At 43.1% G+C, this 17,211-nt stretch overlaps 1 pseudogene; it reads right to left on the bottom strand.

The window, feature by feature from the left end:
• Nucleotides 1-8,456: 8,456 nt before the first annotated feature.
• On the bottom strand, nucleotides 8,457-10,466 carry LOC104468002 (annotated as a pseudogene).
• Nucleotides 10,467-17,211: the final 6,745 nt, after the last annotated feature.

The raw sequence follows: 17,211 nt of genomic DNA, 5'->3' as shown, positions 1-17,211 counted from the left end.
CTACACTCCGAGTTCTCTCTGTCATTTCCCCCAGCTCCACCCCGATCTCCAATAGCAGCTGCCGTCACCATTTCACATATTTTCAGACACAGACTTGGGCATTCTCCACACCCTGAGCTTGGGATGGAGGTGCCGACCTCTCGTCTTGCCGCCCTGCAGCATCCCAGTTGCTCCTTACAGCCACCACTAGATCTCTGAATTCTTCACCCATGAAACTGTACATTTTTGGGATAAACAACATTTTTTCATTGCTTTTGCGAACATTCGCATCTCAGAAAATCTAGCCCAGTGGGGTTTGGTGCATGGCTGCATCTCCAGCCCCAACCACACTGCCAGTACTCAGAGCTTTCATTACACATCCTCTTGACTGAGGGAACAGTGAGACCTTCAGAATGTGTTTATTTATGAAATCTAAGTTACTTATTCCTATAGCATTTATTTTTCTCTCTCTTTGTAAAGCACAGAAGTTCAACGCGGGCCCTTAGAAACACAGCTGCTGTTATTTTGCAGCTGGGTGCTACTATGTTGAGAGCATCTGAAAAGGGAAGCTTGAACATAGGAAATTAGAGTTTACATCGCTCTGGAGAACAATACGTGAAAAACTTGAGATGTAGATTTTAATCCAAGATTTTTAACATGAATATTTCGTCCTGCAGCTTTTACAGTTGAATGGAGGGTTGGAAGAGTCCATCTATGTACAGATCCATGGGACAAGACAGTATTTACTCTTGCTTCTTTCTCAAATGAGGGTAAGCCTGGTGGGTTACACAACGTAGCCCATCTTTATATCCTCAGTTTAGGAATGTGCTATGGCTGTTCGAGAGCATTTATGTACACCAGTGAACTCTAAGTGTAAGCTGAATGTTGAGCGTATATTTTAGTGCTATCTTCACAGCATGGGTATAGGCAATGTGTTCCCTTTACCCACACTTCTTACATTACTGCATCTTTATATTAAAGCTTATGGCTTAAAAAGAAGGGAACTATGTTGCTTCATTTACCAGTATAAAATATTTTTACTGAAAGCAATTGCTTATCCAGAATTTGCTTATATAAGAATTAAGCATGGTCTTCCATTAAAATTATTAAAAATATCTTTCTATTGCTCTGCTCTCTCCACTTCTCCTCTAATGTTCAGAATCACATAAAATAGTAATAGGCATACATAGCCTTCTGCTGTTTTCATAGACAAGGCAGTAAAAGAGACAGTTGCTGTTCCCTTGAGTGCCAGCCCACGAATCAGAAAGTCTAATCAGCCCCAGTGTCTGACACACTAGATAGCCCCTGTGTTTCATTACTGCTATATTAAAATCTTTCCTATTTGAGTTCTGTATTCTCTATAAAAAGGAGAGAGAGAGGTAGAAGAGATAATCCGAAGAGGGGAAGAAGAAAGGACTTAAAGAAAAGTAACTCTCTTTTAACTCCCCCAGCCTGATGCTTTGGAATTCTGTTTCCAGTGCAAGAGCCGGTCTGAAAGCACCCGGAGCAAGCACCTGGCATGCTGTGGCCATCGTACACCCCTGGGGCTGTTCTGTAAGTGTTCAGCTTTAGTGGCCTGGGTAAGACCCAGCGCTGGCTCCTGGTTCTGCCTTGCAGCAAATGCGCAGTGACAGGTAAATGAGCAACAGGGCTTTTCACTGCTTGCCCACACCACTTGCCTACTGCGTCTGTGTCTGCAATTGAGTATTCAGGGCTCCCTTAGTTAGGTCCAAGGATTGCAGAGCAGCAGATGTTGTGAAGCTGCCCTGTGGGTCAGTGCAAAGGCAGTTTCTCTGGGAGGATCTGCTGCTGGGTGTTGCCAGCCCCTGGCTGTCCACAGCATCGCTGCAGCCGTGCCAGCAGGGTGGCTGGTGTGCAGAGTTCATAAAAGCAACACCTTCTGAGACTCTCAGAAATAGGATGTGCCTCTCTTTGTGCATCAGTCCACACCGATCTGTAAATTAGGCTGTGACAAAACGAATTAGATTTAATTCTGCATAGCTGTCCAATGGCATTACTATGTGTTATTACATAATTCTTTGAATCAATAATTTAACTGTGCGTGCTTGCATCTTATGAAATTGAGAAAGATCAGTTCAATACCTGTAGGCAGTTGCTAAGAGTGGCACAGATGTATATAGTATCGAACAATAGATGTCACTGTTATGCCAATAAAAATGGGTGATATTTACAGTTATTGGTAGCTTCAACCTCCATTGCACAAAGCTGCTAAGTCAAAAGTGTAAAGCCAGGGCACTCACTGGCACATGTTACTTTTTAAAACATGAATCCTGCACCTCATTGGGTTTTTTTAATCCAATTTAAAAGCCAGTTTAAACAAAAACTTAAAAACTGTATTTTCCTGTGGCTTTATGCAAATTGGTCATGCAAGAATGGTACCACTACCCAAAAGTTACCTTCAGTGGGAGAAAAAGGGATGTGGGAAGCTTAACTAAGGAAACATCAGATATGGAAATGTTTCTGCTTAGGGTTCTTTCACATTCAAAGGGGAGGGTGGTGTTTTTATTCAAACAGTTACATGGAGGATGGCACATACAAACTCATGAAAAGGGAAGGACCAGGTTATAAGCAGTAGTTTGTTGGGAGACAAGGAACAAGGCAACAAGCAACATCCCACAACTGCGAAAGGTAGGGAGCGTCTGCAGAAGGAGGGAGTACCCCAGCAAAGTTTGAGCTCTGATGTCCTGTTCCAAGAGGTTCCTAAGGCTGCTTGAAATTGGCGTAAAATTATGAAAATTAGACTGTGAACAGTATACAAATCCATAGAGCAGCATGGTACCCCTTTGCTTAGGATAAGCAAGACCTGTGCACATGAGTTTAAACCTCAATTTCGGGATGAGACACAGAGAAATCCAGGCAGGTTATTGCACAGCAGCTGTTCACCAGCTACCGTTCTGCTCCTCAATACCAAGAACACAGTACACCGAGAGAAAATGTCTGTGCTCAGTGGTCATAGGAGCCTACTTGCAGTCTAACACAAGAAGCAAAATGCTTCTTTATGACCAACTGGTTTAGACAGAAGTGGAAAAGCATTTTGGTGCACGTTGCCGTCATCAGCCTGGCCCCAGTCAGTCCTGAGGAGAAGGAGGTTCCTGATTTTTTGCTTCTTACCATAAGTTTGGAAGATGTAAATTAATTCAAACAAAACCTAAGTCTATAACAATAAGGAAAGCCACCTGGTAGATTTTCATCAAACCTCTTTCATCCAGAATGCGAAGGAGACCAATTATCCTTTCCGGATAGAGGACACCTGAACTGCACACACAAATAGTGTACTTTCAAACAAAACCACCAATGTTACGCACATAAATGCCAAACCCTTACCATGTAGATTTGATCACACTGACTCAGTTAAAAAACCCCAGTACTGCAATGAGGAGGGCAGCTCCCTCCATCCACTCCAACCCCTGAGGGAATTGCCAGGAATTTTCTTTCTAGTTTGCAGACAAGACTGGGCTTGCTATTTGGACCACAGTGTGAAGCAGATTTAATAATTTCTGTGCTTATTTACCTAACTACTGCAAGTTTTGCATGTAAACAGGATCCTTACAGCTCAGCTTTCCTCTTCTCTGGTGTATTTTTTCCTCTTCAGTTGAAATCATCAACCTCACATGTCACATCGCTGTCTCTTGCTGAGAAAACTATTAGGAGGTCACAAGAAGAATGACTCAATATAAAAGTAGAAATAAAGCAAAAACTTCAAGGAACAATCTGACGAATAACAACATGTTTCCATCAGATATTCCTTGTAGCGTTAAAGGAGCAAGAGGCAGAATACCGGGTGAATTGCTTCAAAATATAATGTCTTTCAACATATCCTATGAGATATTACCTGCTTCTGTAAAAAAATAAAAGGAAAATGATACAAATACCTCATAAATCATGGCTGAGGTGCATATTTCAAATATTCATGGGATTTTGGTATGAAGTAGGAAATGGTATGGTTTGCAATGTGACGTTGCCTGATAGCACAGAGGAATTTCAGCCACAGGCTTTCAGCTTGGGAAATGTAGGTATGAAAATTCAGTATTTTGCATGTACTTTTATAGCACCGAGATAAAGCATGCTCCTGGACACAATGACATCAGAAATGCAAAATCTTAGCATCTGTGCAACTACAAATATTGATGTGCATCACTAAACATATGTTGCTGACTAAAGCTATTATTAGTGGCAACAGTCATTCTCTACTCTGGAAAATCCCAGTTGCTTTGGGCTTTGTCTGAGCAGAAGACCAGAGAAAAATCTGAATAAAACCTTGTGAGTTAGCTTCATGATAACAGGCTGAGCTGTAATGCTCAAATAATAATAAAGCCAAAAATACAGGGCTAAATTCAGCCATGCTTACTTGCTGCTAAACTGAGCAAATTGCACACTGCCTGCTGCAGAGGCAGTGCCAGGAGGCGTCTTGTTCTCCCAGATCATCTTCTCAGGGTACAGATTATTTGATCCATTCATCGCAGCCCCCATTCTGACTGACACCTCAGAACTGAACTGGAAACTCCAGATGCTGCAGTTTGGGAAACTGAGGGCTCCTGCTGGGATAGAACCTCACTTGTGTCTTACAGCACAATGCACAGAGCCGGGAGATCGTGTACCTGCCTCCTTCCCCCAGCTCTCCCCTTCCACCATCCCACAGCAGCATGGGACCACCTCCCATCCTGCTGGAAGCCCCAGGTGAGCTCTCCTAAAGCCACATCAAGCTGTGGGTTTTCTGGGCCCTGGGCTCAGCCCTCCAAATCTTTCCCATGGACTTCCATAGAACCAGAGCCAAATAACGATGTCTTCAAACAGTCAATGAACCACCTGGTTATCAGAGGGATTGAGGAAAGGGGCTATCTTTACACAGGGAGGATCACAAGTGCCTGAGCCATGAAGGTTTAAGCAGAATTGTACTCCCAAAGACAAGCTTCTAAACATCTAATTTGTGGTTCCAAAATTAATGTGATGTTTCTGTAAATATTTTTTTTCAACATGGTCTTCCAGCTTTAGAAGCATTTAGATTGTACCTTTCAAAGTTTTTCTGCTACCAAGAAGTCTAAAAGATTAATTAACTCCCCAAAAAAGTATGATTCTGACAATTAAATAATTCTAGAAGGTACAAGAGGAATGAAAAAAAAAACCCTATATTTTGTAAGACATGAGAGCTGGCAATGCTGGAAGAAATTTTGAAATGAAAGATTATAAGAAATACGCAACAACATTACTGCTGACTGCCTGGTACGGAGAGCCACAGCTAGAAAGGAAGTTTGAACAGGAAGAGTAGATGGGAAGGCAAGTGGATGTGAGAGCAAAGGGCAAAGCAATTGAATGTTTCAAAAAACTAGTGGATGAGTCAATTTTATTTTTCAGCTGATGCACATGTTATGGGTTGAACTGTCCTGACTGTTCAAGGGAGCACATGGGCATTCAGTTGCTTTAGACCAAGAGAATTCAAACCTTTGAGACTGCACAGGGACAAAAGGCAAGAGTTGGAACAAGCGATGAGGAAACCTAACAAGGAGTTCAGCCAAGACCGAATCAAGCTACCGAGACACTGCAGCACTGCTCCGACAAAATTAACTGGCAAACACTAGAGAAGTGTGGAAAATAAGAGTATATTTTACAGCCAAAGATGTTCCAAGCTCAGAAGTAGGAAGGCAGGAGATGGAAAATTAGACCGATGTATATATGTGTCTATCGATCTATAACTGCAATGGGAACTACTAACACTTGTGCAGAGGAGGTTCTGAGTGTATATGTTCAGTCCTTATGAAACACCAAAGTCAAGCAGAGGCAAGATATTGGGGTGGGGGGCATATTGCTCCTAGGTATAATGTCTCACTAGCAATGAAATCTCCCCCAGAAATGGCACAGGTAGGAAGAGAACCAATTTAAATCCTTGCAGCATAACAAAATAAGAGTATTCATGGTTAACTATCAGGCGTTAAAGGATTAGATTAGCCAGGCTCTATTTATACTATGGCTGCTTTCCTTGTTCATTCAGCTACAATCAGTTATAAACAAAAATGCATCCTATATAAGTGTTTCAGTTGTTTAACAGGCTAAGTGAATGGCTGATCTCACTATAATTAATCAGGAATCTTTATTTAATTGAACATTCATTGTCAGCAGAGCAATGGAAAACTAGACCCCAGCAAAGTTATCTCATTCTGGTTTCATCACAAAGGCACGACTTGGCCAGTAAAAATTAGAATGAATTTTCATTGACCCTGAGAACCTTTACAGGCTGGGCTCTGTGGACACACGCAAACATGCTTAAACTACCTTTCCAAACCCAAAATACAAAGGGGTATTCTGTGGCTACAAGCTCATGGAAACCAGGCAGAAGTTGTGCTTAAAGTCCAGGTAACAGGAAGAAGGGGTTCTGCACTCTTTACGTACACAGGATTTATGTTTAGAAAGCAAAGGAAAATATGTCAATGAAGAAACAAAAGAGGTTAATCAACACTTAATGTAACCACAAAAACTGGAAAAAAAGGCTAGCTAATTCCTTTTGCATCTGCTTTAGCGAGCTGTAGGGTGTGCTCATGAGTCACCTTCTGAGCTTAGTTGCAAACAGCCTCCTGAAAGTGGGAGTATAAACAAAGAGAGAATAAAATTCATTTTCCTACTCACTGCAAACCATCCCACCCTGGTATGACTTTGTTGCAGCTCATTACAACTGTGTTTCTAGAACTGTGCCCAACTCAATTAATCCATAGCCCATTTTGCCAAAACAGCTCGTGCTCATGATTTATTTATAGCTAATGAGTGGCCACAGCATGGGAACAGCGGGAACTTAGACCTGGAGTAAGGACCGCTGTCAGCCAGAGGAGTGAATCTGTCACATGCCTCGTGTAGGAAACACTTCCTACACCCAGCTAAATAAGAGCCAGATAGATAGTCCCAGGAAAGGGACCATGATGCCAGTGCTTCACGTTTTGTACCCCATGGTGGGGTACCTGGGCTTTACAACCTGATACCCTGCTATGTCCAGCACCTCGAACACAAGAATCCAAGAGAAATCCAAGGAAGGAACCTGAAAGAAGTTTATTTTCAGAAAGGAGAAAACCCATTCATGGTAAATCCCCGCTGGAAAAAACACACTTTTATCTTAATCTGGCAAGTAGTACCTATGTCTCATTGCATCTCTGAGCACTACGTGCTGCTGAAGCTAAGAATACCAAAACAAGCAGGATGCCAATAAATAAATGATTGTAAGGTGCACTGAAGCTGAAAAGCACAACATACTGTTACTAGGAGATGACCTGCATTTAAGCCATGTTTGGTGTCTCATAATTTCATCACTGAAAACACATTTCTGGTTTGGTTGAAAGGCTGCTGAAGTTTTTCTGTTGGTTTCATGAGAGTTCAGCTCAGATGTTGAACGTTCACTAGCATAACCTGGTGGATGTGACCAACAGCCAGAGAGAGCTCATGAAAGGAGAGTATAATCAATTAATTAGGCATGATTTATGCCATTTAATTTCTTCCATTTATTTGTTATCCTTTCAATATTTTATACTAATTAATTTCCAATTTGAATAATAAACACAGATACGTGCCTGATGCTTTAACCGCTCCACCAAGAGCAGTTTTTGCAGGGTTTCCCATCAGGGATGATGTGCCAGTCTGGGGCTGCCACTCCCTGCGTGCCGCTATCGCTATTGCACTGGTACACAATGTCAGATGGTGCTTTGTTGGAATCAGCTTTTCTGACCCTTTGATCTGGAAAATCTCCTCTCATCAGGCCGTTGTTACAGGGCACTGACTCCCCTGCGTCCCTCTGCAAACCTTGCAGGTGTTATCTTTTCCCCACTGGTCAAGGAGTTGCCATGATCGTTAGTCTGATTTTTATCAAGGCAGGTTTTAGCATCTTTTTCTTTTAATGTCTCATGAGAACAGAGATAAGAAAGAGAGAGAGAGAGGAAAAAAGTGAGCTGGTGTTATAAAAAAAGCCACTGCTTATGCCACGACAGAATAACCCTCATTTCCCAAACGTATCATGCTCAGAAATGACAGAGCTTTGCACTCTAACACTTTTTAAATCAGTCAAAATGCCTCCTACCCTGGGAATGCGACTTTCATTTTGCTGCAGTTTGACACAACCCTGGAGCAGGCCCCACCTGGGGAGGTACATCTATATGTATGTGTGTGTTTACATTTATATTTTACAGGCATGAGGAGGAAACCTGCCCAGATGAGGTGAGATATATTTTGTGTAAATTCTTGCTTTTTCCTACAGGTTAGATCCTCATAACTGCACAATTCTACTTTCTACAGTGAAAATTACCTGGAAACAACACTGCACTATTTTCCTAAATGTCTAACCCATTATTTTCAAGAAAAAAAAAAAACAACCAGACACTATTTATGATTTTTTAAGCATTCAAGTTGTTGGGCAGTTGACGCAGTGGCATCATAACCGCTTTCATTTTGCAGCAGTTTCAGGGTCCAGGGGCATCCAGCACAGCTTACAGCGTACGGGATCCCTTCATGCAGCTCTGATTGCTGCCTTGTTCTTCCTTGCAAAGAGCTGACCGGAATAATCTGACTTTTTCTTGGATCTTGGTCAGCATATCAATTTTTTGACCCAGGACTGATTCAAACTGTGCAGCGTAAAGATCTACATTGCCGTCTAGTTCTCCAGCCACTTCTAAGAATACTTTCAGCCATTGCGGAGGTTCCTGGTGCTCCTCCATAAGCATTTTCTCATCCGCCTCTTTTCTTTCCTTCGGTGTTTTCTCCCCAACACTGATGGTAGTAGATAACTGGGAGGAGACTTCCTTGTCTGCCTGAGCCCCAGATAGCTGTAACTCAGGTGTCCTGGGACAGTTCTGAATAGCCATGGGTTTCTTCTCAACTTTCAGCTGATGTGGGAAACTGAACACCTCCTCACAGGGTTGTCTAAGGGAATTTAAATTCACCACCAGTTTCTTCAGGCGGCTGGCATACTGTAGGGTGTTCAGGGTGTCCTTGCAGGATCTTGTTCCTGGACAGATAGTGGCAATCATGCAGGTACAGGAGTTTTCCCCTATAAAGGAGTCCCTCAGGACCTGGGTGAGTTTGCTACCCCTGAACGGGGTGTGGGCTTTGTTATGCCCCAGGGCCCTGATACACTCCTTGAGTGCCAAGAGGCTTTTATTAATATTAGCCCCCTCCAGCCTTGTTTGCTTTTCTGCAATGGAGTTGCCAGCTCCTCGCTCATTCCCAGCCAAATCAATCAGAGAAAACTTGGCATACAAATGCCCTCTCCTCTTGAGTATGATCTGGAAGATGGCATGGCTGCGGGAGGAGTGACTGTTGGCAGAGGTCTTGCATGATGTGCGACACTTGTTACCTATTTCAATCAGCTTGATGACATCTTCCACGCTGGTGACTTCTTCCTCCCACAGCCCCACCACTTGGATCTGCTGTTGCCCATCTTCCAGCACTCTCAGCTCCTTCTTCCAGTTCAGAAGGTCAAACACTTTGCTCCCATAAATCTCAAAGAAGGCCCCATACACTTGAAGATCCAGCTTCTGGCAGCTGGGGTCCTGCAGCCTGTGGAAGACATCCTCGGCGACCAGAACGTAAATCCCTTTGGAGGGTTCAGAGTTCTTGATAGAGAAACTTCCCATCATGGTGTGTGTCTTGCCGCTGCCTGACTGGCCATAGGCAAAGCAGGTAGCCATGCTCCCCTGGAAGATGGTGTCCACCAGGGGCTGGGCGGTGTACCTGTACACCAGCTCATTGGTGGCACGATCATCAAAGGCATGGTCAAAGTGGAAGACCTGGTTGTCCAGGTACCACGTGAGGTCCAGCTTCTGCTTAGCTTCACGCACCATCACCACATCCTGGGAGGGCACTGTCACTACATCAACGTCATTGAGCTCAGCCTCCTGTTGGTTCAGGGGCCGCTTCCGAATGCACACGCAGATTTGATGGGGCCGGTGCGGGGTGGTGGCCCTCAGCGCCTCGCAGTCCAGGTTGGTGCGGCACTTCTGGATCGTGGCCATGACATCAGTCCTGGGGTAGAGCGAAGCGGTGGCCTGCCGGGCTTGCTGCTCCCGCATGTCTGACTGCTGGTGTTCCCACTGTTCTTGCAGCCTTTCTATCTCCAACAGACATGGTGATGTCCATCTCTTTCTGCAGCGCCTGGAGTCAAGCTGGGCAGTCACAGGGCCCCCGCAGTTCCCAGATGTCTTCTGCACTTTGACGGGCTGTGACAGCGGTCCACTCACCAGGCTCTGGCTCCCTTTAGCTGTCAGTGGGACCTCGATGCTGGTTGTGGATGTGCTCCTTGGGGCCAGGTGAGGGTTGAGAGCAAAGATGATCTGGAGATCCACCTGCTTGCCCTTGGTGGCCCCTTTCTCGACCCACTCCACAGTGATGCTGGAAGAGCTTTCATGGAGCTCTGTCACCAGTGCTGAGTGGATGTGCCCATCGCTGCGCTTGATCTCCACGCAGGTGCCCAACTGGATGTGCCCAAACTCCCCAGCCATGCTGTCTCTGTGCCCTGGCCGCAGCTGGGGGGTGGAGATGCCCTTCCAGCTGGGGCAGGCAGGGCTGGAACTTGCCCCCGACTGCAGGGGTTCCCACGGAGCTCAGCACTGCCTGCACCCAGCACCTTGTCACAATGGCCTGGGTGGCTCCCCGGGAGACTGTGGAAGTGGTTCAGCTTCAAGGTTGAAAATGTGTTTTTAATCAGCTGCTAGGGGTGGAAGGAACATATAAAACTGCCATCACCTGGAAAGACTTATTTGAGTTTCCAGGCTGGCGTGCAGCTGCTGTGACACATTGTGTCTAATTAGATCAGTCACGTTGTGTTAAGCTAATGCCGGTGACACCAGAATTTATAGCAGTGACACAAGCGCAGAGACTCAAGAGAGCCTTTTTGTCCTGCAGTGACCACACAAACATGCAGAAAACAACACGTTGTTTTCAATTACCTTGAACATAAATTTTGAATTCTTTTAAAGGCTTTGCATGCCCTGAAATCCTGCTTAAGAAAATACGGGCTTAATAGAAAACTAATGAAAAATAGAGCTGCAGTGTGAGTGCAGTGGGTACATGTGCATCCACAAGGAAGAATCTGATATCGTTTTGATAACTGGCATAGCTGATGATATTTTTAATCCATTTCTGTAATGCTCTTCAGTGATCTGGATTCCTGAACAGAGAATTTCAAAGTTCTGGCTACAGCAAAATCTTTTTAACATCTTGTCTTACATAAGATTTTTGGTTCATTTTGGCAGGTAGATTCAGACTTTCAGTGATGATGACTGTTATTTACAAAAATATTCAAATCCTATAATAATCCTCAGAGGAACACTTGCAGAAATAGTGGAAAACTTACATAAGCTTGAATCAAATAAAACCAAACCAGAAGGCTTATTTCAGAAGATAATTAACTCCATGTGTTCTTGCCTTTTGACTAGTAACTTAAAATTATGAATTCAGGCAGTCTGAAATCACCGGAACTTATACATAAGGAAAATCTTGAATGTTCTTATTTACCAACCCTTCTGTGGAGCCAAAACACCAATTAAGATGTGTTATAATTTCATGAAGGAAAGCAATTAATATTCACATTTTTGTCTGGAGATGTAGGCACCCTGACTACTGTTGCTTTCAGCTGCTTGTGCTTGACTAAATCCTCATGCCTTTGAACGTGCTTCAGATGTAATTCAAAACGTTTTTATGTCACTGTTATAGAGAGACCTAGTTCTGGGGTCTCCATCTGAAAAAGCCAGCCTGATGAAGGATGCAGAGTAGTAAAATGGCAGCAACTTGGCCAGATTTTGGAGATAAAAGCCTGCCCTGTACACCATTAGATAAGCTTGAGGAAATACAGGGTGCCAGGGATATAGGGCAGAGCAAAGCTGTGATTTTAAAGGTTTGTTCAGCTTTCCATGGCAACGTTGTCTCTCTTAGTACCTCGCTCCAATTCTTTAGTCAGATCCCAAGGTCAGAACAGCCTGGAGCAGCAGGGTGCAGCAGTATCCCATGAACGGGCCAGAGGTACATAATGAAATCAATCCTTGGGGCAAACTGCCTTTTCTGTTTGTTTGGAGACCTTTTTCCTGTCTCAGACGGGCATCAGAGTTCAGTCAAGCTTTTGCTTGAGGAATTTGACATTCGCTCTTGGATAGCTTAACAACTTCTATTCATCCGATGTTCCTGGAGGATCCATATGCTGCACCATGCGCTCGAGGAACTCTGCAGTCGTACCCACCAAGCTGTGTACGCGGTTGCTCATCTTGGTTGTAATTAGTGATATCGTTGTAAGAGAAGATGACTCAGTTTTGTAAGAGTATTGAAACAGCCCCAAATAACCGTAACAGAAATCTAATTTGGGGAGTGTTACTGAGCAGTGCTCAGAGGAAGATGGCTTTTTAAAGGAGCCTCAGTGATCGAGGGTTGCCACCAAATTTCGGTTAGACCGAGGTTCATTTTCCAATGCTCTTCGAGTACAAATTCTCAGCCCAAATAAATACTGAAGAAAAACAGAAGACTTCCAAATACCGTCAGTTGTACATTCCCTGTACAGAAAAGGTAATAATAACCTCAGCGTGGGGCCAGGATCGTTTTGGATCTATGATAATGTACTTAGTCAATAAAACAACCACACTTCAAATCCTCTGACTCAAAAAGGAGCCAAAGATGCCAGTATTTCTCATGGTTGGACCATATGCTAAGTAAACAAAAAGATAAAATTGTTCTATACTGGTTTATTTACAAAACCTGCACATTGCCAGTGATGCAACTTGCCAAAAAATACACTCAGAAATAATGCTATTGAGCAGGCACATTTTTTTGACCTTTTTTTAGAGGAGCATTCTGGAAAACATAAATACCCAAATATGTGTTTTAAATATGAATCTCCCATGAGAAAAACATCAAACCAGCTTTTTTATAGCATTGTTGCAAACTGACACCTAGCAGCTGTTGAGCTCATTAGATCGCACCAGGCTTCTCTGCTTGCCTGGCACAGCCGCGTAACCCCAAGTTGATTTAGTTCTTCATGAGCTCAGCCTACATCCCAGCCCCTCCTTCACAGTCAGCACTCATCAATCATCCTTTCTTAAACAAACCACTAACTACTCTTTCTGAGAGCCCAGCTGTTGAAATTTGAGTATTTTTATAACGATACAAATGTGCATGGATCTATCAGCGTGCTTGGTTTCAGAGGGGGTGGCTTCGATTTTCAGGCCACAGATGTAACGGTAATGGCTGACCTGTCAGCTCACACATTTACCATTTTAATGGGACATGGAGCAGCCCGATTTTCAGAGGCTACAGATAATTGCAGACCTCAGCGAGTTCTGCTTCAGGTATGGGTGTAAATTCATCACAGGGAGTATAAAAGCTAGGTACTCCAAACTAGAGCATGGCTTTCTAAATGGCAATACTGTGTGTCTGCTTCAGCCATTTATCTAATGGATTAATCCTTGCAAGAAAGCTCCTAGAACATGGATGATCAAACCCCTCTGCGCTGGAAAGAGATGCCACGGGGAGAAAACTGAACAGGGGCATTCTGCAGAGACTGTGATAGGCACATGCAGCAGCTAACTGACAAAGCCACTAGAAGAAAACATTTCAAATGCACTCATATTTGATTATTTAAAACAACCTTTTTTTTTTTTTTTCCTTTACTTTTCTGATGCAATACCTTGTTGCTGTTTAGGACTTTAGGATCCTTCATTGAGGTGTGGCCCCAGTTATATCTGATTATTTGCCCTTGCATCTTAAAAAAATATTTGCATGGGGCTATTTTATAATTCTAATAAGACACCCAAGTGTGTGAATTATTGTGCAGCAATTCACACCTGCTGCATTTAACAGCTCTCAGCCTTCAACCTTACTCTGACAGCATCATCTTGAGCAGTACTGCACCATAAGTCACTCCCAGGCGTGCCTTGCTGCTCCCTCTTCACGTTGGTGTCTAATTGCTGAAGTACTCGTGTGGTTTTGTACACAAGAGAACTAAAATATATGCAAGTGCATCTTTTACAAAGGACATGCTTTTAAAAAAGAGAAAAGACTGTATTTGGCTGGAGATGACATGTTTTAAACTCTGACAAGTATTAATGGTTTTGATGGCTTTGCATTCACAAGCAGCTTTTATCATCCAACGCAGATGGGGAAAATGAGAGATTAAACCAGCACTATGATCAATTAACCAGTCATTTAAAAAAGAAGTGTAAAATCCTCTCAATAAAGTACAAGGGTGCCTGCATGTGTGTTACCTTCAAGAGGTGCTTGAGTCCTTGACAAATGTGGAATGTCACAGCCCGAGCCCCAATCCAAGCGAAGGGGAACCGCCTGCTCCCCGTCGCCCTGTGTTTCCAGAGCCGTTCCCGTGCCAACCCAAATGCATGTAGAGCCCAAAGCCCCCTTCCAGTCCTCCTAGCCAAGTGCCGTCTTAAATCACGACTCAAAGGAAGAGAATGTTTTGATGTTCATTTCATCTGTTTTCCAGATCCCGAGTAGTAAATTAACATGAAATTACTGCCTCAGTGCTCCAACCTCCCTGCAGGGTCCTGGAGGAGGGAAGCACAGATCTGGACAGAAAAGGCTGAATTGTTATCATGGCAGGAGGTGGCTATTCTGTAATATATCAAAAAGTTTATGTTGGATTGGAATTGAAGAATTGTCAAAAGGAAATTTTGCCGCAGACCCAGATACTGGGGTTTAATCAAGACACTGATTGCAGGTGGTTTTAGGGATGACTATTTATTGACCGGCATTAATGAGGCATCTAAAGACCTTATGTTAAAATCAGGACTTTGTTGTGCTGAACAGCATGTAAATATTTCCAGAAAAAGACAATTTTTCCTCAGTGAGTTTTCTGCTGGGGTTACAGACAGCAATTCTAGCGTGGAGAGGAAAGGATGGGACGAGGACAGTGTCCCCAGAGAGGGGAGGGGACCAGGCTTTCCCCAGAGTCTTCAGAGCTTTTGTTTATCTACAAAGAAACCCTGAAACAAATTCTAACACATACTGTGCAATAGCTCAAAACCTTGTTACTTATTCAAACACCCTTCAAATAATTTGCAAACATACATGAGATGTTTTGTTTGTACTTTTTAAAATACTACCGTATTAAGGAAGAAAGGAAAGGATTTACAATCTTGCTATGAGTCATCAGAGAATAAATGCAATGTGCAGCAGCAAAGATATAACGCATGGTCTCTTGAAAGAATATGCTTTACTATCACAGGATGTAAAAAAAAAAAAAAACCAAAAAAAAAACCCAAACAAAAAAACCACGTTTCTTCTATTGCTTTTCCACTGCTACCAAGGTAGCTGTCAGCTCGCCCTATGTGCAGAAAGCCATGGTCACAACCCGCAATATTAATACAGGCAAGCAATCCTTTCTGCCAAAAGCCACAGCATTCGGATGAAACGTGATGAGGCAAAAACCAGGTTGTATTTCACACTTCATGGAGCTGCACAGATCTGCCCACACACAAACTCCTTGCAAGACCAACATGCTGATCACAATTCATAAAAAAAACCCCAAACAAACCACCAGCCTTGATAAGGGAAACAACTGCTGTTCTGTGAGCAGGAGAGCACAGAGGGGGTCTATCGCACTGACTTGTATAATATTTGGTAGAGAAGTGGGACCATTGCCAACTCCACAGATTTCTATTAGAGCTAAACTGTGCTTCTCTAAGCAATGGAAACTACTTCCATTCATCCTATGAAGTAATACAAAACAAAGAAAAATAATTATTGGTGCTGCTATAAAAAAAAAAAAGTGATATATTATTTTCTCAATGTTTTAATGAGGCACAGTCAATTTTTACTGTTATATATTTACTAGTCTCTTCCTGGCAGAAAGCAGTATTTAAAACTAATGTAGCTAATCTGAAAATTAAAGAGTGAATACTGCTAATTCACACAAGTTTAGTTAAGTCTAATTCATGTCATAGTTAGAAACATTCTGTTAACATTTAATACATGGAGAAGCTTTTAGTAACAAACTCTTTCTAATCACTGAATCTTTCTGACTACCCTCATCCGGCTGAATGTGTAAACAAACTTGTTCTTAAATGCTCCAAGATCCCTTTTACAAGACTTTAATTAAAAAAAATTAAGGTGCTATGCAGTCATATAATTATTTTAAGCCTTAACATTTCAAAGGATTTAACAAATGTTAATTAAAATCTGATCCTACTCTTAGAGCCATGCAGACAGAGCTGGTTTTGACTGATTACGAGGATCTACAACTCTGAACCATCCTCCTTGGAGTTAGGTACCAACAATCAATGTCAAACTCCGGCACGCTCACATTTCGAGGTCTTTCTACCTGAAGTGTCGGATAATCTTCACACTTTTTGCAGTTGTGGGGAATGCAAGGTTTTTGCAGTTCTGAAAGTCGCACTACTAAGTGCTCACATACAGATTTTAAGTGACTCACTTTAGATTTTGAAGTTTGAGAGCTGAGACAGAGAATAATTTTTGCAAAAACCTGTTGAAGGCTGTTATCCTCCCTTGGTCTGCATAAGCAGGAGCTTGCTTCCCAACTACCTGTCTGCCACTATAATGATTGATTTCCCTGCTTTATGAACAGCATATGCGGCCCTTCCGTGTTTAGATAAGAGATTACAAGGACTATCAATCCTCATACTCTTGTGTGCAATATTAACACTGTCTAGAATTAATCTATTTCTACCATGGACTGGTATTTTTAAGTATTTTAGTAGCAACTCCAACCTGCAGAAGGGATGAAGCGCTGAGAGGGATCCAGCCCGCCAGGTATAGTTCAGAAATGTTTTTGGCAGGGTACGGCTATTTCTCCTGCCAGGTTAAGGACATAACATTTGAGGATAAATAGTCACAGGAGCCTATGGGGATCTGAATTAGAGCTTGCACAAGAGGGGCAGCAGGATACTCTCAAAGCCAAGGAACTTTACTGGCAACACGGCAACGTCTTGTGGTCAGCACCATGGTGATTCCCAGCCACACGCATGCCAAGTTCCAAGGCAGTACCCTAACCACTGATAGAGAGCCCAATTCTGACACCCTTCCTCACTTTCCCTGATAGTTTATTCTGATTAGTCCTGTTAGAGTGCCAAACCAAAAGCTCTGTGGATTCCCATGTGTGTGCAAATGACTCTCATCAGCCCTTATCCTTTCGCTGACATTACTGCGGGAATGAGCGGTCTTGAACGAGCCCCCCCTGGACCAGCTGAGTGCTACTCAGTGAGATGTACAGTCAGCCTGGGAGAACCCAGC

This window comes from Pterocles gutturalis, unplaced genomic scaffold, assembly GCF_000699245.1.
Source record: "Pterocles gutturalis isolate BGI_N339 unplaced genomic scaffold, ASM69924v1 scaffold3034, whole genome shotgun sequence".
NCBI lineage: Eukaryota > Metazoa > Chordata > Aves > Pterocliformes > Pteroclidae > Pterocles > Pterocles gutturalis.
Note: the sequence above shows the minus strand (reverse complement) of the source record. Positions and strands in the feature narration are given on the sequence as shown.